At 43.7% G+C, this 23279-nt stretch overlaps 3 protein-coding genes across 4 annotated transcripts in view; 2 read left to right on the forward strand and 1 right to left on the reverse strand.

Annotated features, from left to right (window-relative positions):
• Positions 1-16323, reverse strand: part of LOC309542458 (uncharacterized protein) — a gene marked incomplete at its 3' end in the record, with an annotated part of 32204 nt that extends 15881 nt beyond the window's left edge. The window contains exon 1 of the mRNA XM_082241257.1: positions 16292-16323. The remainder of the gene's footprint in view (positions 1-16291) is intronic.
• Positions 1-23279, forward strand: part of LOC309541273 (uncharacterized protein) — a 109364-nt gene that overhangs the window by 64803 nt on the left and 21282 nt on the right. The window lies entirely within an intron of this gene.
• Positions 1-23279, forward strand: part of LOC309541261 (uncharacterized protein) — a 51382-nt gene that overhangs the window by 6821 nt on the left and 21282 nt on the right. The window contains exon 1 of one of the 2 annotated variants that reach the window (XM_082238909.1): positions 16431-16526. The exons of the other annotated variant lie outside the window; for it this stretch is intronic. The gene's annotated coding sequence lies outside the window, so the exon portion shown is untranslated. Of the gene's footprint in view, positions 1-16430; positions 16527-23279 lie in introns of those variants that run through there. 2 annotated transcript variants of the gene reach the window in all.

A 23279-nucleotide genomic window follows, 5' to 3' on the forward strand; every position in this document is an offset into this window, starting at 1 on the left:
CAACTTCAGGCAATAAGTAAATTAATACTACTTATTAAAGGTACTACATATCCCACTAAGTACAGTTTATCTATTTGCCTTGAATATCTGCTTTTCAGTGTCATTTTAGGATAGTCCTGCGTCAGAAGATGGGCATGAAATCAGACAGCACACCATTCTTTTAAAAATCATGCTGCTTTATTAACATTGATTGAGGATTATGAAAGCTGCTCATGAATTACTATCATTTGTTAACATTACAACTTCATTTCCAAAAAATTGGGAACATGGGGAGGAGGTGGGGGAATATAGGAGATGTTGATATAGGAGAAGGTGCTAATGGAGTTTGATTTATTTTCTTTCCCTTAGGTCTCTTCCTTGAAACCCAAACAGGATTCCCTTTCCTCCCACTCTGAAGAAGGAGATGGAGAAGACAGTCAGAACTCCAGGGAATGGGGCACCTTTAGTTTCATTAGGAATAGAAATTAAAATGTGTGACATGCAGAATATTCTTCATTGAATGAGCACACATAGTTCACATCAACAACCTCCAACAGGGGAGAAACCATTTAAAGGTATGGAGTGTGGAAAGAGCTTCAGTCGGAGTGATGCACTTAGCACTCATCAACGAACTCACACAGGGGAGAAACCACATAAATGTATGGAGTGTGGAAAGAGCTTCAGTCAGAGTGGACACTTAAGTTTACATCAGCAGACTCACACAGGGGAGAAACCATTGAAATGTTTGGAGTGTGGAAAGAGCTTTAGTAATAATGGATACCTTAAATTACACCAGCGGATTCACACAGGGGAGGAACCATATAAATGTATGGAGTGCGGAAAGAGCTTCAGTTTCAATGCAGCCTTTAGAACACATCAAAGGACTCACACAGGGGAGAAACCATATAAATGTATGGAGTGTGGAAAGAGCTTCTGTCAGAGTGGACACTTCAATATACATCAACGGACTCACACAGGGGAGAAACCATTTAAATGTATGGAGTGTGGAAAGAGCTTTGGTGATAATGGAAGTCTTAGAAAACATCAACGGACTCACACAGGGGAGAAACCATATAAATGTTTGGAGTGTGGAAAGAGCTTCAGTCAGAATGGAATCCTTAGAACACATCAACGGACTCACACAGGAGAGAAACCATTTAAATGTTTGGAGTGTGGAAAGAGCTTCAGTCAGAATGGAACCCTTAAATTACATGAGAGGATTCACACAGAGCACAAACCATATGAATGTATGGAGTGTGGAAAGAGCTTCACTTCCAATGGAAACCTTAGAATACATCAACGGACTCACACAGGGGAGAAACCATTTAAATGTATGGAGTGCGGAAAGAGCTTTAGTAAAAGTGGACACCTCAATATACATCAACGGACTCACACAGGGGAGAAACCATTTAAATGTATGGAGTGTGGAAAGAGCTTTGGTGATAATGGAAGTCTTAGAAAACATCAACGGACTCACACAGGGGAGAAACCATATAAATGTTTGGAGTGTGGAAAGAGCTTCAGTCAGAATGGAATCCTTAGAACACATCAACGGATTCACACAGGGCACAAACCATATGAATGTATGGAGTGTGGAAAGAGCTTCAGTCAGAGTGGACACCTCTATATACACCAACGGACTCACACAGGAGAGAAACCATTTAAATGTATGGAGTGTGGAAAGAGCTTTGGTGATAATGGAAGCCTTAGAACACATCAACGGATTCACACAGGGGAGAAATCATTTAAATGCATGGAGTGCGGAAAGAGCTTCCGTTTTAATGGAAACCTTAGAAACCATCAGCAGACACACAGGGGAGAAACTGTTCAAATGTATGGACTGAGGAAGGAGCTTCAGTCAGAGTGGAACCCTTGATTTATATCAACAAACTCACACAAAACACAAACCTTATAAATATCAGGAAAGTAGATAGAGGTTCAGTCCTAGTGGAAGTTCTAAATCAACAGATTCACGGACAGGAAGAAGTTTAGTACTTGAAACCCTTCAAACTATCAACAACCTCAAAGAGGAGAAGCAGTTTAAATGAAAAGATTGCAAAACGTGCTTTATTTACAAAGGAGTGTTTAAGGAACATCCAGGGACTCTCACATGGACGAACCCATTTAGATGTTTGGAGTGTGGGACGTCTTCCTCTCAGAGTCCACTCTTTTCTTCACAGCAATGAACTCAGCAGGACATCACTCATTAACACATGTTGTGTTTGTGAAGTTCTGGTATTTATGCGTAAAAGTCTATAGTAATGAAATATTGAAGGCATTGTCAAACAATGTGGTTATGATCTAATATTTAAAGTACCTTTTGACAGAGAAAGGGTGAGGGTTTATCTGGATTGCTGGTGGTCAGTGAGGATTAGGGCTGGGTGATGTATTGTCCAAACTGGTTTCTAGACCACATAGAATCATAGAGTTGGAAGAGACCACAAGGGCCATCGAGTCCAACCCCCTGCCAAGCAGGAAACACCATCAGAGCACTCCTGACATATGGTTGTCAAGCCTCTGCTTAAAGACCTCCAAAGAAGGAGACGCCACCACACTCCTTGGCAGCAAATTCCACTGTCGAACAGCTCTTACTGTCAGGAAGTTCTTCCTAATGTTTAGGTGGAATCTTCTTTCTTGTAGTTTGGATCCATTGCTCTGTGTCCGCTTCTCTGGAGCAGCAGAAAACAACCTTTCTCCCTCCTCTATGTGACATCCTTTTCTATATTTGAACATGGCTATCATATCACCCCTTAACCTCCTCTTCTCCAGGCTAAACATGCCCAGCTCCCTTAGCTGTTCCTCATAAGGCATCATTTCCAGGCCTTTGACCATTTTGGTTGCCCTCCTCTGGACACATTCCAGTTTGAATTGTGGTGCCCAGAACTGGACACAGTATTCCAGGTGAGGTCTGACCAGAGCAGAATACAGTGGCACTATTACTTCCCTTGATCTAGATGCTATACTCCTATTGATGCAGCCCAGAATTGCATTGGCTTTTTTAGCTGCCGCGTCACACTGTTGGCTCATGTAAAGTTTGTGGTCAACCAAGACTCCTAGATCCTTTTCACATGTACTGCTCTCAAGCCAGGTGTCACCCATCTTGTATTTGTGCCTCTCATTTTTTTTGCCCAAGTGCAATACTTTACATTTCTCCCTGTTAAAATTCATCTTGTTTGTTTTGGCCCAGTTCTCTAATCTGTCAAGGTTGTTTTGAAGTGTGATCCTGTCCTCTGGGGTGTTAGCCACCCCTCCCAGTTTGGTGTCATCTGCAAATTTGATCAGGATGCCCTTGAGTCCATCATCCAAGTCGTTGATAAAGATGTTGAATAAGACCGGGCCCAAGACAGAACCCTGTGGCGCCCCACTAGTCACTCTTCTCCAGGATGAAGAGGAACCATTGATGAGCACCCTTTGGGTTCGGTCAGTCAGCCAGTTACAAATCCACTGAGTGGTAACATAGTCAAGACTGCATTTTACCAGCTTCTTTACAAGAATATCATGGGGCACCTTGTCAAATGCCTTGCTGAAATCAAGGTAGGCTATATCCACTGCGTTCCCTTCATCTACCAGGCTTGTAATTCTGTCAAAAAACGAGATCAGGTTAGTCTGACATGACTTATTTTTCAGAAATCCATGCTGACTATTGGTGATCATAGCATTCCTTTCTAGGTGCTCACAGACTGTTTGCTTAATGATCTGCTCCAGAATCTTCCCTGGTATTGATGTCAGACTGACTGGGCGATAATTATTTGGGTCCTCTCTTTTCCCCTTTTTGAAAATAGGGACAACATTTGCCCTCCTCCAGTCTGCCGGGACTTCGCCTGTTCTCCAGGAATTCTCAAAGATGACTGCCAGTGGTTCTGAGATCACATCTGCCAGTTCTTTTAATACTCTTGGATGCAGTTCATCTGGCCCTGGAGACTTGAATACATCTAAACTAGCCAAGTATTCTTGTACTATCTCCTTAGTTATTCTGGGCTGTGTTTCCTTTGCTGAATCATTTGCTCCAAATTCTTCAGGTCGGGCATTGTTTTCTTTATCGGAGAAGACGGAGGCAAAGAAGGCATTGAGGAGTTCAGCCGTTTCTGTCTCCCCTGTTTGCATTTCACCATCTTCTCCTCTGAGTGACCCCACTGTTTCTTTGTTCTTCCTTTTGCTACGAACATACCCAGAAAAGCCTTTTTTGTTGCTTTTAACCTCTCTGTCAAGCCTGAGTTCATTCTGTGCTTTAGCTTTTCTGACTTTGTGTCTACACGTGCTGGCTATTTGTTTGAATTCCTCTTTGGTGGTTTCCCCCCTTTTCCTTTTTTTGTACACATCCTTTTTTAATCTTAACTCAGTTAAAAGTTCTTTAGATAGCCACCCTGGCTTCTTTAGGCACCTTCCATGTTTCCGTCTCATTGGTATTGCCTGACGTTGTGCTTTTACTATCTCCCTCTTAACAAACTCCCAGCCATCATGAACTCCCTTTCCTTTTAGTAAAGGACTACCCAGCACTTCCCTAAGTTTTATGAAGTCGGCTTTCTTAAAGTCAAGAAATTGAGTCCTAGTATGCTTGGCTGCTCCTTTCCGCTGTATAGTAAACTTCAGAAGAGCATGATCACTCGCGCCTAATGATCCTTCCACTTCTACCCCACTAACCAGGTCATCAACATTGGTTAGGACCAGATCTAAAATGGCTGTTCCTCTTGTTGCTTCTCCCACTTTCTGGACAATGAAGTTGTCTGCAAAGCCAGTGAGGAATCTGTTTGACCTTATGCTCTTGGCTGAGTTTGACATCCAACAAATATCTGGGTAATTGAAGTCCCCCATTACTACTATCTCCCTTCCTTTTGCATGCTTGGCCATCTGTTCCAGGAAGGCATCATCTATGTCCTCCGTTTGGCTTGGGGATCTATAGTAAACTCCCACAATGAGGTCACTGTTATTCTTCTCTCCCTTAATTTTGACCCAAATGCTCTCACTTTGGCTTTGAGGTTCTAAATCTTGGATCTCTTCACAGGTATACACATCCCTGACATATAACGCCACTCCTCCTCCTTTCTTGTCTGGTCTGTTTCTCTGAAATAGATTGTATCCCCCCATTATTACATTCCAATCGTGGGACTTATCCCACCAGGTTTCAGTGATGCCTATTATGTCATATTTAGTCATGATGACCTTCAAAAAACAATGGATATGGCAACACCCCACAGATCACAGTGTGTGTTTCTGGGATGCCCATTTGCCTGGAAGCAGCCGGCAGAAAGCTTTTCTTCGTGAAGCCCCTGCAGATGCCGAGTTGCTGACTTCCCTCCCAGACGACAGGAAGCGAAAGACACACATCCATTGCCCTGTGTCCTTCCAGCCTCTTTCCTCCCTTGCTCCCTTCTGCCGGTTTGTGTGCCTGACTTGGATATCCTGTGTGCTGTATTTTTTTTTACTGCTGAAACTGCGTTTGCTCTCAGGAGCTAAATTTTGTGCCTCACTGGGGACCCAGTGAGAACTGTATGCTTTGAAAGCTCAGTAAACTATTACTGAAGAAGTCCTACTGCCTCTGTGTGTGTTTTTGACCTCAGTGTGGGACTTGCTCTGCACGTGGCCCCTACCCTGCCGATACTCTGCTCATTCCCTGGATTTGCTGTACTTAAGCATGCAAGACGGGTGCATCTGTGTGTGACTGGTTTTTGCACCAAACTCTCTCACCACCCCACTGCGTGATCTCCAAACACTGCTACTTCACCAGAACTTCTTCCTGCCTCCTACGTGTTCTGCAGAAAACTTAAAATACTGTAATTTAATGGGAGATTTCCCCCCAATCCTTATTGCAAGAGGGGGAAGGAGGGGCTGCAGGTACCAGGGAAGTCTCCTGGGGGGGCCATCTTCCCTCACGAACCCCATAGGGCAACCTCAGAGCTCCTGCTTATTCTGGGGTTTGGGGAAGATAGTACTTTTCCATAGTCCCAGAAGTTATTATTCTTCCTGCCAGTGGACCAGTGTGCATATTATTATCGTACTGATTTTACTGTTGTTGTTGCTGCTGTTGCTGTCATGGACTGGCTGGGTGAAAGGGGGGGAGGCACCAACTGGGGGACCCCCAAGGGAAGAAGGCTCGGAGTCCGGGTCTTGTATGCCCCCAAAGGCTATCAAAACTCCTAGGTCTGGCCAATTAAAGGCTGATATGGGAGCCGTTGGGGGCCAGGTCAGTTAGTTCTTTTTCACCTCTCCTCTGGAAAAGTGCTCTTTCTTCTGGGGTTTGATTACTTCTGCCTCCTTCAGTGCCCACTGCATCCTCAGCGAGGTGCAATACTGTCCTTTCAACTTATGTAGGGCTCTCTCTCAGGACCGCTACCCAGGAGTCTGCCTATGCAAACTGCTCCGAACATCCAGGGTTTTTGGTCACGCTTCAAAAGACCTGGTTGGTTTGCTCCAGGTTCCATGAGCCGGGGGGGGGGGGGGCGGCAGGGAGTTCTTAGTCGTTTGAGGTTCATTGCTCCGCCATATTTGTGCTTGAATGTGCCAGAATTATTCACCATGCCTTGTAATGGAGTCCATTCCTCCTGTGAGTGTGACCCCCCCCATTATGCCCTCCTGCTTAAGTTGTTACACAAGGGGGACTCCCTGCCCTTCTGACATGTTGCAGATCAAGTAAAAGGTGGGGGGAAAGCCTTTTGAAAAGACTGGTGGCCAGCAGGGCTGACAGTGAGAAAGCCTATAGAAAGAAAAGACTCATAAGTAAACGCCCCCCTCGGCTGCACAGCCCGCCAGTCCTGGGCAGAGAACTCGCAGTTGTGCCAAGGGGGGAGAGAGCCTGATCTCTGCAGCCCCAGCCCTCAGCCGGAGAGGAGCCTTCAAGCAAAACACAAAGTGAGAAAACTCCCCCCCTCCTCACAACCCTCTTGGCCGAGCTTGAGACAATACATGGACATTCACAGAGCTGGGAGCCGGCTGTTGCCTGGTTGAGGCACCCACAGCTGGCAGTCCACTGCTGCCGGGGAGGGGGGGTCCACAAACAGAGAGAGAGAGAGAGAGAGAGAGAGAGAGAGAGAGAGAGAGAGATGGCCCCCCAGCCCAGCTCCCCTGGCTGAGCTGGAGACAAAAGCATCAATGCAAAACACACACAAAAGAAAGCTCTCCCCCCCAAAAAAAATGTGCAATTTCACTGCGAGCAAAACACACAGAGCAGCCCCCCTTGACTGTGACACACAGAGAGCTGGGGGGGGCACTGCTCCCTCAGTTGAGGCACCCACAGCTGGGTGGGTTCAAATAAAGCCTCAATTTATCTGAGTCACAGCACCAAATGTATACACTGGTACCTCGGGTTACATACGCTTCAGGTTACAGACGCTTCAGGTTACAGACACCTCAGGTTACAGACTCCACTAACCCAGAAATAGTACCTCAGGTTAATAACTTTGCTTCAGGATGAGAACAGAAATCGTGCTCCGCCGGCGCGGTGGCAGCAGGAGGCTCCATTAGCTAAAGTGGTGCTTCAGGTTAAGAACAGTTTCAGGTTAAGAACGGACCTCCGGAACGAATTAAGTTCTTAACCCGAGGTACCACTGTACCTCCAAAGGCTATAAAAACTCCTATTAAAGGTAAAGGCACCCCTGACCATTAGGTCCAGTTGCGGGCGACTCTGGGGTTGCGGCGCTCATCTTGCTTCATTGGCCGAGGGAGCCGGTGTACAGCTTCCAGGTCATGTGGCCAGCATGACTAAGCCGCTTCTTCTTCTTCTTTTTTTAATGATATTTATTAAGGGTTTGAAAATTACAAAAAGAAAGAAAAGAAAAGAATCAAACACAACAAAACAATACAATACAAAACAAAATCAAAAACATTACATAAATATAACAGATCAAAAAGAAAAACAATTAAAAACACATTCAATATTTTCAATGTTGTTATCTTTCCTTGACTTGTTTCAGCGACTTCCTCGCACCTCTCTTTTTTGTAACCCACTTCAATTAGTTGTTTCAGCAGATCCTTTCCATCTTCCTCAATTCTTTGCCCTATAATTTATCTTAACAGGTTCTAACCTTGATTTCCCTTTAATCCCTTTACAATTTATTGTACTTAATTCTTTATAGCCTTTCTGCTAAAACCATATAACTTCATTCCAACATCTTTCTAACATTCCTTAATTTTACAATATTTCTGTAGGTAGTCTTTGAATTTCTTCCAATCTTCTTCCACCGGTCTCAGATTCTTCTCCCTGGTCTCAGATTCTTCTCCCTGGTCTCAGATTCTGCCAGTCATTTCCGCCAGTTCCATATAGTCCATCAACTTCAACTGCCACTCTTCCCGGGTGGGTAGATCTTGTGTCTTCCAATACTTCGCGATAAGTATTCTTGCTGCTGTTGTGGCATACATAAAGAAAGTTCTATCCTTCTTAGGCACCAATTGGCCGACCCTGCCCAGGAGAAAGGCCTCTGGTTTCTTCAAGAAGGTATATTTAAATACCTTTTTCATTTCATTATAGATCATCTCCCAGAATATCTTAATCCTTGGGCATGTCCACCAAAGGTGAAAGAATGTACCTTCGGTTTCATTACATTTCCAACATTTATTATCGGGCAAATGGTAAATTTTTGCAAGCTTGACTGGTGTCATGTACCACCTATAAATCATTTTCATTAAATTCTCTCTTAAGGCATTACATGCCCGTAAACTTCATACCTGTGGTCCATAACTGTTCCCAGTCAGCCATCATAATGTTATGTCCAACATCTTGTGCCCATTTAGCAGATTTCACCGTTTCCTCCTGAGTATTCCATTTCAACAGCAAGTTATACATTCTTGACAAATGCTTAGTTTTTGGGTCTAACAATTCTATTTCCAATTTTGATTTTTCCACCTGGAAGCCAAGTTTTTTATCCATATTATATGCCTCCATTACTTGATAGTAATGGAGCCGGTCTCGCACACTATTTTTTAATTTTTCAAAACTCTGCAATTTTATTCTGTCTCCATCTTGTTCCAAAATTTCCCAATATTTCGGCCATTTGGCCTCCATATTGAGTTTTTTCTGAGCCTTCGCTTCCATTGGTGACAACCATCTTGGGGTTTTATTTTCTAACAGATCCTTGTATCTCATCCAAACATTAAACAGTGCTTTTCTAACAATATGGTTTTTAAACGCTTTGTGTGCTTTAACCTTGTCGTACCACAAATATGCATGCCAACAAAATACATTGTTAATGTTCAGTTTCTGTTAATTGATTCTCATGGGAAACTTGCAGATTCTGGCTTCACACAATTAACTCAAGGCAGTGTCAATTTACTCTTGGCAGAAAGCCAAGGTCTGCTTGACCTAGAAACTACTTACTCTGATTGGTTAACGACCAGCACTCAACTCTGTTATCTAGGATTGCTAGCACAGTGTGATGTTAGGTGTGTTAGGAGTTAGAAGTGCTGTGTATGGTTATGAGAGAGAGAGAGAAAGAGAGGATTTATTTTGCTTTGATTTGTATGCAGAAACTCTGCTGGTTTTATTTTTCCTTTTAATAAATCCTGTAAATAGTTATTCTGAGTCTAGCTGACTAGTCATTACCGCCACAACTAGCTTCCTCGCTGTGCAGGAAAACTCTGCTACGTTTGGGCTAAAGCCAATAGGGCTATGCCTGACACTTCAAAGTTCCATGAGTTAAAACCTTCCAGATCCAGCACATCAGTGTTTTCAAGAAGCAGCCATTCTCTCAGCCAGCAAAAAGCCGCTGATTCATAATAAAGTTTAAGGTCTGGCAGGGCAAATCCACCTCTTTCTTTAGCATCAGTTAATATCTTCAATTTTATTCAAGGTTTCTTGCCCTGCCAGACAAATCTAGAAATATCTCTCTGCCACCTCTTGAAACAGTCCATTTTGTCTAGAATTTGCAATGTTTGAAACAAAAAGAGCATCCTTAGCAATACATTCATTTTTATCACTGCGATTCGGCCTAACAATGATAGCTTCAAATTTGACCATATTTCCTTTTTCACTTCCATCCAACATTTTTCATAATTGTCTTTAAATAAATTCACATTCTTGGCGGTCATATTAACCCCTAGGTATTTCACTTTCTTAACCAATGTTAATCCTGTCTCCTTCTGAAACTTGTCTCAATCACAGTTAGATTTTTCTCTAAGACCTTCGTTTTCATCTTGTTCAACTTAAAACCTGCTACCTGACCAAATTCTTGAATCAATTCCAATACCCTTTTAGTACTAGGTTCTGGCTCATGTAAAGTCAATACCAAATCATCAGCAAAAGCTTTCAGTTTGTACTGTTTAGCCCCCACTTGTATACCTTTAACCAATTGGTCCTTTCTAATCATATTTAGCAAAACCTCCAGGACCGATATAAAAAGTAATGGGAGAGATTGGGCAACCTTGTTGTGTTCCTTTCTCAATCTTAAATTCTTCTGTCACTACATTGTTCACAATTAATTTTGCCTTTTGTTCTGAATAAATTGCACCTATACCATTTTCAAAACCTTGACCTACCCCTACCCCCTGTAAGTTCTTCTTCATAAAACTCCAAGTAATATTATTTAATAATCTCCACGTCCACAAATATCAAAACTGCTTTAGTATTAATATTCACTTGTAATTTTTCTAAAATATTAATTATGTTCCTTGTATTGTCAGACAAATGTCTGCCCGGAAGAAAGCCCGCTTGATCTTTATGGATTTCTTCTACAAGCACCTTTTTTAATCTCTTAGCCAAAATGTCTGCAAAAATTTTGTAATCCACATTCAGCAGTGATATGGGGCGGTAGTTCTTAAATTGTGTCTTTTCAATCTCTGTTTTCGGTATAAGTGTAATGTTAGCTTCCTTCCACGACTCTGGTGCCTTTTTCCCTTCCAAAATTTCATTACAGACTTCCTTCAGTGGTTGTATTAACCATTCTTTCAGAGATCTGTAGTATCTTGAAGTCAAACCATCCGGTCCTGGAGATTTACCCAGTTGCATATTCTGTATGGCGCCTTCCACTTCCTGATCCGTTATTTTATAATTCAGCATTAACTTGTTTTCCTGAGAGATTTTCTCTAATCCATTTACTTTCAAAAATCGATCAATGTCGATTTCTTTCTGCTTCTCCTGTGTGTATAGTTGTTTAAAGTACCTCTGGAAGCACTTTCTGATCTCCACTGGATTCACTATATTCTTTCCTTCCACTTCCAAATTCGTAATGGTATTAAGTTTTTGTCTTTTTTTTCAATTGCCAAGCCAACAGTTTTCCACACTTGTTAGCTGATTCAAATGTTTTTTGTCTCATTTGTTTAATTTTCCATTCTATTTCCTGATTCATCATTTTCATATATGGTACTTGATATAGCTTTATCTCTTTCAGGATCTCCTGTGACTTTGGTTTTGCTCTCAGTTTCTTCTCTCCTTCCTTTATTTTCTCCAGAATTTTATCTTTTTTTTTCATTTTGAGTTCTCTTCTTAATTGCATTTTGTTGTATCAGAAATCCTCTCATAACCGCTTTACTTGCGTCCCAAATCACTCTTTTTTCCACTGTAGTATTCATATTTGTCTCAAAATAATCTCTCAAGGTTTTTTGGGCCTTCTTGGTCACTTCTTCATTCCTAAACAAAGCATCATTCATCCTCCATCTGAAGGAACCAATTGGCGTCAATTTCATTTCCATCTTCACAGCATTATGATCAGAACAAGTTTTGGGGCAAATTTCCACTTTGCTAGTCCTCGGAACTAGTCCTCTAGTTACCCAAATTTGGTCAATTCTTGTCCATGTCATTTTAGCCTCCGCGAAGAAAGTTCCCTCTCTTCCTAGAGGGTTCTTCATTCTCTAGATGTCAACTAAATCCATATTTTCAGTCATGTCAAAAAAGGTTTTTGGTAGTCTACCATCTTTGGTAAGTACCTGTCTCTGTGCCTTGTCCATATTTATAGACACCACTCCATTCATGTCTCCCATCAAAATCATATTGTAATCCAAATAGTCCATCAAAGTCTCATGCAGCTTCTTAAAAAATTCCGCTTTTCCTTCATTTGGTGCATAAATGCCTACTATCAAAAATTTCTCTCCTTGTGATTGGATTTCAATTGCAATAAATCTTCCTTGATCATCTTTAAATATAAATTTCGGTGATAGGCTCTGCTTTGCATATAGGACAACTCCTCTTTTTTTAACTTTATCTGATGAAACAAATCCAAGGCCCAGTCTTTTATTACTCAATATCTTCCTGTGTAGCCTTATCACATGTGTTTCTTGTAGACAAATCAAGTCCAATTGTTCCTTTTTCAATAAATGAAAGACTCTGCGCCTTTTTTCGGGGGAGTTCATTAACATTCCAACTTAATATTTGCAATGCCATGATGTAATTACTCTGATTTTCCTCCAACTGCACCCACTGCTTGCTTTTCTTCTGTTGGTGGTGTTGGTATCACATTCTCTGAGTTGTCCAGTCCAAAACATAGTTTTGCTATGTCCAATATTCCTCTTTTTGGTGATCTTTTGTCCAATGCTTTTTGTTCAAGTCCTCTGTCTGGTGATCTTCTGTCCGATGCTCTTGACTCTTTTCCAAGCTCCTTCTGCAGGTCTTCTTCGTAGTTATTAAAAAATTTAACATTATCTTCTACTGATCTTATTTTTATTTTCCCTCCTTTGAAACTGAAGGATAGACCTTGGGGAAATTCCCACCTAAAGTTGATTTTGTTCTTTCTCAGCAGGGCAACCAAGTCACTGTAATTTGACCTAAGATCCAAAAGATATTTCGGGATGTCTTTAAAAATTTTCACTCTTGACTGTAATACTTCCAGAGGCTTCAGGTAATGCCAGCCCAAAATTTTATCTCTCTCTTCTTTAGCTCGGAGCGTAATCAAACAGTCTCTTATTCTATTCTTCTCTTTCTTCCCTCCTCTTCCTAGTCTAAAGGCTCTCACAATTTCAAAGCACTCCTGCTCCAAATCCAGGTCCCAGAAATCCACAAGCTCCTGCGTGAGAAAATCTATTAAACTACTCTTCTCCAATTCAGGTAGAGCTCTGATCCTCAAATTCGTCTGTTTTTCCTTAAGCTCAATCATAGAAAGCGTCAACCTATGATCCTCAAGTTGCCTCTGTAGGACTGGTACACTCTCTTTTTCCAATTGTGTAATTTTACGTTCCACAACAACTGCCTTTTCCTTGGCTTCTTCTGCAGTCTGCCGTATCAAAGTAGCTTCTGACTACTAAGCTGCTTCTGGCGAACCATAGCAGCACACGGAAACACCCTTCACTTTCCCGCTGGAGCGGTACCTATTTATCTACTTGCACTTGGACATGCTTTCGAACTGCTAGGTTGGCAGGAGCAGGGACCGAGCAACGGGAGCGATGGGAGCGGAGCAGGGACCGAGCAACGGGAGGGATGGGAGGTCACCCCATCGCGGGGCTTCGAACCACCAACCTTCTAATCAGCAAGTCCTAGGCTCAGTGGTTTAACCCACAGTGCCACCCCCGTCCCTTAGGACTCCTAAGGGACTCCTAGGTATGGCCAATAATACTCAGGTGCCAGGAGGAGATAAGGCAGTGGAAGACAGAAGTGCCTGGCGTGCTCTGTTCCAGGGGGTCACGAAGAGTTGGACACGACTAAACGACTAAACAACAACCATACATCTGAATGGGGTTTATTTGCATGTATTTTCCCACTCCTGGATCCAAGGGGCCAGCAGCGCATCCATGGAAAGGAAGAGCCGAGCTGCCGCCCTCCTGCGACCCTCCGCGCCCTGACTTGCCCCCCTCTCGCCTTGCAGCGCTGGGACCCCCGCTCCCCCCCCGTCTTACTTTCCTGTCTAGGAATCCAGCTCGTTTCCGTTTAACCCTTGGCAAGCCGAGCGCACCCAACTCACGCCTCTCCCTCTCTCGAGAGCCGGAGCATCGCGCACCAATGGCATCCCGAGAAGGCGGAGGGGGAGAGGCTTATGGATTACTTCCGGCAATGGATACATTCAGTTTTGGACAGCAGCTGAAAGGCCCCCTAACAGCTGTCCCTTGAACACGGGTCCTAAGAAAGCTTCACTGGCTCCCGGTTTCCGACCACCATTCAAAGTGCTGGCGCTGACCTTGAAAGCCCCAAATGGTCTCAGCCCAGTAGAAGGGAAGGAGCGTCTCCACGTCCATCGCTCAGCCCGGACACTGAGGTCCAGCTCCGAGGGTCTTCTGGCAGTGGCAGGTCCCTCAGTGCGAGAAGTGAGGTTACAGGGGGCCTTCTGCGTTGTCGTGACTGCCCTGTGGAACGCTCTCCCACCAGATGTCAAGGAGATAAACCATTATACGGCCTCCATTGACACCTGAAAGCAGCTCCGTATCGGGAAGCTTTTAATGATTTATGTTGGGTTATGTTTTCTTCTCTTCTTTTGGCTGGAGCAATCCAGTCTGATGGGTGGGGTACAAAAAAACATGTTGTTGTTGTTAGACACCCAGCTTTTGACAGCTAGCAAGGCAGGGATTGTTGTTGTTGTTTAGTCGTTTAGTCGTGTCCGACTCTTCGTGACCCCATGGACCAGAGCACGCCAGGCACTTCTGTCCTCCACTGCCTCCCGCAGTTTGATCAAACTCATGCTAGTAGCTTCAAGAACACCATCCAACCATCTCATTCTCTGTCGTCCCCTTCTCCTTGTGCCCTCCATCTTTCCCAACATCAGGGTCTTTTCCAGGGAGTCCTCTCTTCTCATGAGGTGGCCAAAGTATTGGAGCCTCAGCTTCACGATCTGTCCTTCCAGTGAGCACTCAGGGCTGATTTCCTTCAGAATGGAGAGGTTTGATCTTCTTGCAGTCCATGGGACTCTCAAGAGTCTCCTCCAGCACCATAATTCAAAAGCATCAATTCTTCGGCGATCAACCTTCTTTATGGTCCAGCTCTCACTTCCATACATCACTACTGGGAAAACCATGGCTTTTACTATACGGACCTTTGTTGGCAAGGTGATGTCTCTGCTTTTTAAGATGTTGTCTAGGTTTGCCATCGCCTTTCTCCCAAGGAGCAGGCGTCTCTTAATTTCGTAACTGCTGTCACCATCTGCAGTGATCATGGAGCCCAAGAAAGTAAAATCTCTCACTGCCTCCATTTCTTCCCCATCTATTTGCCAGGAGGTGATGGGCCCAGTGGCCATGATCTTCGTTTTTTTGATGTTGAGCTTCAGACCATATTTTGCGCTCTCCTCTTTCACCCTCATTAAAAGGTTCTTTAATTCCTCTTCACTTTCTGCATTGGACTTTCCTTTCGCTTCCATGCATATCCACAACTGAGCGTCCTTTCGGCAGGGATTAAGGGCTGCTTTGTTCTGTGCTTTTGGACTCCTATGTGGGCTTATGGTTTTGGTGCTTGTGGATCTTATGGGATTTAATGTCATGCCATTATAAATGCATTATAAATGCAGACACATTTCCACAAAACACCAAAACTCCGGCATGTAGCCGCAGGTGACACAATTGGAGCCTTTCTGCAAATGGCCTTTGCAACACAACTCACTGGGTGGTAACAAAGTACACACATTGGCCTCTTTTCAACGTAGCCCCGTTTCCTCAATGAATCCACCCATTTCAGTAAAACCTGAGCTGAAATAGTAAGGAGAGCAAAACAGCAGCCCTGTCTGACCCCCGTCAGCCCCCAGACTCCCCCAGTCACGTGGCAGGAGATTCATCCTGAGCCCCCTCCCCTCCGTGAGATGGGTATGACATCATGGATGATCCATTGATGATCCATGTGATCCATTGGTGATTCCCATGATCCAAGCAGACTGGTCCAAAGAGCAGATCTCTAGGCCTGAATGAAACGGGTCTGCGGTGATGGATTCTGGAGTCAAGATATCCGCCCTTTCCAGCAACGCGCTTTAGTTCTGGGCTGCTTCACTCCTTCCATGGGGGGGGGGGGGCTCTGCGCGCAAACAGATCAACAGCTGCCTTGCTTTCTTCCTGGCCTCATTGTGCCACCTCTGAGGGAGGAATTGTGTCGGGTCTCTCTCTCTCTCTCTCTCTCTCTCTCTCTCTCTGTGTGTGTGTGTGTGTGTGCAAAAGCCCAACCCCTATTTTTTTCCGTAACACAGGAGTCACAGAGTCCAACCCGCTGCTCAATGTGCAACAATACCAAAAACATGGAATGGATCTAAGATCATGGCGTGGGGGGCGGGGGGAGGGAAGGATTTTGCAATGTAAACATTGTAGGGGGGGACCCCACTTTGCAGCTGGATTGCCAGGATCAGCCCCTCCCGCGCTCTCCTGATCCCCTGAACGAAGAAGGGAGGGGGGAAACCTTCCTCTCCTCCCCCCCTATCCCTCCCTTCCCGGTACATCCTCCTCTCACCCCGCCCCCACAATCCTCAACCCCCCCCCCCCCCGTATGTCGCACCTCTTCCTTCTGCTCCTCCTCCCCGCAATCCGGCTTCTGTTTCCGGAATGAGCGGAGAGAGCCCCCCCTCCCGAACTGCCTGCTTCTCCCGCAAGTGGAGCTTCTGCGCCGGATTGCTGCTCTGCGCCTAGCTGGGGGGGGGGGCGCTTCAGGAAAGGGGCGGAGGGGCGGCAGGTAAATCCCCCCCCTGGGTGTTGCGGGAAAGAAAAGGAGAATCGGGAGCGAGGACAAAGAGGTAAAGGGGTCGCGGGGGAGGGGTAAGGGGTGTTACGGAAAAATTCTGGGTGCGGGGTTACTCTGCCACCCAGCTCATCGGACTAAGTCCGTGGGTCCCTGCGGAAGAAAATGAGCTCAGCCGGACGCAGGAGCAAACTGCAGAAGATCCAAGTTTATTGCGCAACAGGTTCAAGGCGAGATTGAACAGCGAGAAAGGGGTGGCATGAACTTTTGAGATTTCCCTCCATGTCCCAGAATACAGTGCATGAAACGTCACGAATACATTATGGGAAGGTTGGGTTTCACAAGTTACATCATGAATATACTTTACACGTCATGAATACATTATGAAAAGGTGGGATTACATTAATTAGCATTTTCGGATGAGGGAGGGGGGATATGCGGAGCGGGAAATATACATAGATACACATTTATTGAGTACCGGTGGTGGCAAGACAATGGGCCAGGAATATACATCGTCTGTCACCTAGTATTGCCCGAAGGAAGGATTTGCAAAACTATCTGACAGGATTAAGAAGTTCCTGCGTACGTGACCTGCCGCTTTGGGGATTATGGAAGTAGGGACAGCATCATGGAGTCCAAGGGGAACTGAGTTGAATGGCACCGAGAACGAGCAGATCAGAACCACGGCTGATTTTATATCAATTTTTGAAGATTTCAGTGATTTCTAAGCCACTCTGTACTAGAGAGCAAAAGCAGAAACAGAGTGGATACATTGTAACAGGATTTTGACAGTATTACTTGAGAGATTATGGAGGACAGGGGAGGGGTGATGGAGTCCTAGAGAAATTGAGCAAATATATTGTAGTGAAGAAGACATTGCCCCCCCCCCCGTTCCGTATCAGTCCCCCATTCGGAGATAGATTTGCATTAAAGTTCTGTAAGAACTTGCAAATCTTTTCTCCGCACCCTAAATCTCGGTGAATGGGATGTGTGGCTTTATGCAAACCTGAAAGGGACTTGAAAGCCATGCCTCTTACGGTCATTTGCAAGTATATCAGTGCAGGTAGCTGCATATAGGGTATTATATAAAGAACATCTCTTGTATTTTGTTGCTAAATTACTTGTGGCATTCTCAATAGTGTTTTATGCTTTGCACCTAACAGGAAGGTGTAATTGACTGAAAAATGCAGTTGGTGTTTTGTCCTTCGCCATTTTTGTGTGTTTCTCAGGTGTCAAGCTAGCTCTTTTGTGGTCTCACACTGACATAGTGCTACAGCAACACATCCTGTCTGTTGAATCCCCTCAGGGCTTTCATTTAACCATGTCGCCTGGCATTCACCATAGCTGGCACAGGTTTGGGCATCTCTGAGGGAGATGTCTTCGCCTTGGCCTTTAGCTATGGGATTGTATTATAGGCTGTGGTTTTGCACGCATGGGGGTTGCTCACTTGCACTTAAAGGACCAAAAGGCTAATTGCAGCCTGGATACACGTGCCCAATTCAAACTGAGTCCAATTTGAATTTTTCTTGCCCCATGGTTCTCAACTCTTCAAACCAATCTGTTAAAAGAAAACCATTCTTAACAAGGGCAGTTGTCCAAATAAGTCAATTTAAGTCTATAAGGAATCATTCCTGCTAAACCAAAGCATATCCACCTTCATGTTTCTTAGAAGCTTCTCCTTAGGGAAGGTTGGCATAGTGCCAGGTGGGACAACGAATTGTGGTTATCTAAACATTGGACTACACAATAGTGTGAGCTATTAGAAAGTATAAAATGCATGAGAATTCTCCACTGGTGTGTAAGGAATAAGACATTAAACATAAAAACAGTTACACACAATAAATTGCCCCCCTTTGTGGAAATCACACTGTCAGACACATTTCAACATTCTTACATAATAACACATAATACAAAACAAAATAATTAAATATCTGTTGCATATCTTGACACCATTGTGATCTTTTACGTATGTATCCTTTGAATCTTGGAGCAGAGGCTTGAGGTTCAAGTGAAAAGATGTCCTTGTAAGTCAACTCCACCCCCCTTTGTCAGGCCCACTCCCCCAGCAGTCTCTGTTGTCTGTTGTTGCTGGTCTTGCGATGGCGAAGTACTGAGTTGAGGGGTTGTTGCTGCTTTTCATCATTGCACATCTGTAGAAGTGATATCCTGTAAGGGGGCAGGGTTTTGGGGTGACTTAAAAACACAGTTAGACAAGGAAAGGGCAAAAGGTAAAAGGGATGTCCTCCAGTTTCCATGGGAAGCTGCAAATAATAACAATCTTAGTGGATTAAACATTTTATTCATTATCACATTTCCATATAATTACTGTGATTATCTGCTAAGTTTGTTTGCTTTCCTTCACTTAATTTTTGTTGTTGTTGTTCTTTTCATATTATAAAATAAAAAATTACTCCACATGTATAGAAAGAGAACTGTAAAAAATACAAAGGTTAAAAAATAAAAAAGAAAGCAAAAAATTAGATTACCAGTTAGATGAAAATGGACTTGACACAAAGACATCAGATTCAGAAAATAACTATTATTAAATAGTACAAAGATATTATCAAAACCACACATATTACTACTGGACTGGAAAAAATGGAAAAACAATGAGGAAAACTTAAAATTCACCATGTGCTATTCAATAAAAGAACTTCGTGAGACTGACTTTCAACATGTGATGAACATGTCCCCCAAAGTAAAACACAAACACACAAAAATGAGCTATGAGGAACCAAAAATAAATAAATGCTAAGACACACAATTAATAAGTAACCTGAAGTAATCTGTTTTGGCATTCTAACATCCCAAATGAAAATAAAAGTGTTTCTTGATGTGACATCAGCTGTAATGTTAATAGCGGAATACTGGGAAATGAGTTAATACCAATAAAATGAATGGCAATTTAAAGTTGTGCAGGTACCTTGCACTAGCCAAAATGACAGAATTAGTAAGAAATGCTCAGGCCAAAGGTAAACAAGTACCATTCCACAAACAATGTTTGGTTGTGCTTCGATTAACTTCATAGACATCATGGAGAAACTGATTAAATAAATGAAAACAGATTATTTGTAACTTAAAAAAAATGTCAAAGGCACAAAGAGATAGAGGTCACTAATACAGCAGGGATTCAGACTTGTTTCACAGAACAGAAAGAAAGTTGCTGTGGGAGGAAAAGGGACAAACACTTTGTTATCGGGGTTCACATATCCTGTTAAAAGGGAAAATTATTTCATGTGAAAAGCCTGTCAGGAAATGCTGTTCCTAAAATTCCCAATCAGGGGGGAATGCTTTGATATTTACCTGTGAAAAGAATTTTGCATGTTAAGATTTGGAACCTGGAAAGCTCTTGGCTTTTGATGGGCTAGTTTTTTTGTTTTTTGTTGTTTTTTTTTTGTAGCCTTTTGTCTTAAGTAGCCCCTGGGGCAAAGACAGATTAAGGGTGATTTCCCTCAATGGTTCTGACTTTTCTTTTACATTTGGAAGAAACCTCCTCTCCCTCCTTACAGTCCCCCCCCCCGTCCTCTCTCTCTCTTCTTTAGCTGATCTAGCCTCTGTGCATGTGCAGAGTTCATGTCTCAGCAAACCTTTTGTACTATTGAAAATGTTGCATCCTTTGGCTAAATTAACATTTGAATAAGGGAAGGGAAGGGAAGGGTATGGAGTAGATTTTGAAAACAGGGTTTGATTTTAAACAAAAAAGAGAAACTCAGCAATTTAAGTATTTACCAAAGCTAGCGATTTCGGCCCAAGCAAACGAGACTGCTTCCTTTATGTACAGGAAAGGGCTAATATCCCTCTGGCCATTCGCGGAACAATCAACCGCTCTCTTATTTATGAGTAAAAATGGCCAGAGAGTTAGAATTCATAGGAATTTTTTTTTTTTTTTAAACATTCTCAGTCATTTCGGCCTTACCATTTGCAGACAAATGGATTGGTCAAGGCTAATTCTACTTGATTATCCATTTGTATGTGCTTAAACTTTGAGTAGACTTTTAAGTCTGATTTTTGTAAATAATAGACAAAATGATAAACACTGTAATCACTTAAATGCTTGATATCACCAGTTCTGCTTCAAACATCATGGCTTTCACCTCTCATCACACCTTTTAAAAAACAAAGAGCCAACCTGGGCTGAATTTCAACTCATCAGCCACAAATTGGGAAAGTTGAAAGGGACCTGGGGTCATCTAGTCCAACCCTAAAATACAGGGTTCATAGCAAGATTTGTACTACCAGAAACACACACTATAGAAATTATCTTTAAAGGAAGATTGAAGTTAACATTTTCCTAAGATAGGGAGAGGATCTTTTATAAAGCAAAGTTAATTCAATTGATATAACCACTCACAAATAATTACAACAGCCAGAGATTTGACAATTTTGTTGAACTTGCAGAGCAATAGTAAGCCTAATCTATGCCCCCCCTTGCAGTTTCCTTTAAAGGAAGCTTACTCAGGAGTAAATTTACCTGGCACAGAATAAGAAGGAGAAGGAGGGAAAAAAAAAAAACCCTGAAAGAGACAGAATGAAACGGGGGGGGGGGGGCATTTTCTAAGAAAAGAGGCCAGGAAGTCTTATAGAGACTGATATCAGGAGCCTTACAATAACTCTTCTGTCCAACCAAATCAAAGTTAAAACTGGACTCAGATATTTTCTTAGAAGGAACACCATACTTTCATAGGCATATGCTTAATGAAATACATACACTGCATTTTAGCTTGAGAGCAGTTGGCTCAACTAGGCTTTTGCAGCAGAAACATTAGGTTATCAGCACCTTCCAAAATAAGACTGTAGACTCGCAATCTCAAAAGTTGGGGCAAAGCAAGAGGTGGGGTAAACATTTGCACACTTCATTCTCATTTTCTCTTATTTAGGACTGCTAAGATCCAGCATGACTTCCTTAGATTTAAATTTTGAAGCAAGCTTGCAGTTTAAACTATGCACACTTAAGAAAGGCAGTCTGCCAGAGACAGAAGGAACAGACAACACACATAACGGACAACATGTAAACATACATATTCTCATATATGTATTAACAGACAACACACATAACAGACAACATGTAAACATATATATTCTCATCCTTTAGTTGGTTATTGCAAGGAGATGGGCCACTACCTTTGGCTTCATTAAGTGAAATTAGTAGGAAGGTCCCACATGGTTTTATGAGCCTCCTTGCCTCTTCAAACACACCACCAGGTAATCAGACTGGCAGGGCTCACAACGCTTGGTTGACTGGGTACCCCTTTATAGATGCATGCGTTGCTGTTGTTGCTTTTTTGCTTTTTCCTTTTTTTTTTGGGGGGGGGTGTCTGGGATAGAGAAGGGGAAAAAAGAGGGGTTGATTAGGATTGGTATGTCTAGGGGTTTGGTACGCTTAGTACAGGGACGTATAGTAAAGAGGAGAAGGGGCTTCTAGTTGCCTGGCAACTTCCTTAGTGGGTTTTAGAGAGCTCTAGCTATCCGGTTCCTTGCGTTCCATTTCCTATTTCCTTATTTCCTTATTTCCTATAACCTGGGGTCTCTTTCCACTCTGCCGGTCCTGCCCAATTCCTCATGGGCTATCCCTCCTGGCAACCTCCTACCTATCGTCACATCTCAGGAAAAGGGGCCCTACTGGACGCCCGCGCCATGCAGTGCCAGATCAGGTGGTCCCTGGATAGAATTTCGGGTCGAAAATCCCCCTTGCTTTTGGAAGCGGGCTCACGCACGGTTACGTGGCACCGACCAGTGCGGCTGGGATTGGGATAGAAAGCAAGACCACTTCCCGCCCCCTTGCCGGGCGCTAGAGAAGTTCGGAAAGAGAGCCCCAACCCCTTGCTTTCAACTGGGATGTCCGTTGCGGAGAGTCGGCTATCTTTCAAGTCGGCTCTCTCCGTCTTACTTTCGGACTCCCAATTGGTGCGGCTGGCTGGGGGGTTCAGAGAAAGAGATAGAGCTCAGAGCCCCCCCCTTTTCGGGCTGAGCAGTGGTCCACGGTCTCTCTCGTTAACCGGACCAAGAGAAAGGTAAGAAGGAGCGATAGGGAGGAGGGCAGAGATTCAGTTGCCAGGAGATTCCACCCCCTTCCCACCAGTGCACTGGATTTTCCTTTTTCCTTATACTCACGCGTCTTCTATGATGATCCCGGGATCGATGAATAAGCCGGCTGGATCCCTCTTTTGCTCCCCGGCTGAACTCCTAGGGCTTTCGATTACCGCCCAGAAGATGGCTGGGGGTCCAAAAGGATCTTCCCAGGCAAAATGGCCTGGAGCCGGCTGAAGATTTCGGGGCCCCCAGTCAGCAGCTTGGGAGAACCACAAGCCCCACGTTGGGCGCCAACTGTTACGGAAAAATTCTGGGTGCGGGGTTACTCTGCCACCCAGCTCATCGGACTAAGTCCGTGGGTCCCTGCGGAAGAAAATGAGCTCAGCCGGACGCAGGAGCAAACTGCAGAAGATCCAAGTTTATTGCGCAACAGGTTCAAGGCGAGATTGAACAGCGAGAAAGGGGTGGCATGAACTTTTGAGATTTCCCTCCATGTCCCAGAATACAGTGCATGAAACGTCACGAATACATTATGGGAAGGTTGGGTTTCACAAGTTACATCATGAATATACTTTACACGTCATGAATACATTATGAAAAGGTGGGATTACATTAATTAGCATTTTCGGATGAGGGAGGGGGGATATGCGGAGCGGGAAATATACATAGATACACATTTATTGAGTACCGGTGGTGGCAAGACAATGGGCCAGGAATATACATCGTCTGTCACCTAGTATTGCCCGAAGGAAGGATTTGCAAAACTATCTGACAGGAT

Source organism: Podarcis vaucheri, assembly GCF_965113315.1.
Source record: "Podarcis vaucheri genome assembly, chromosome: 10".
Lineage (NCBI taxonomy): Eukaryota > Metazoa > Chordata > Lepidosauria > Squamata > Lacertidae > Podarcis > Podarcis vaucheri.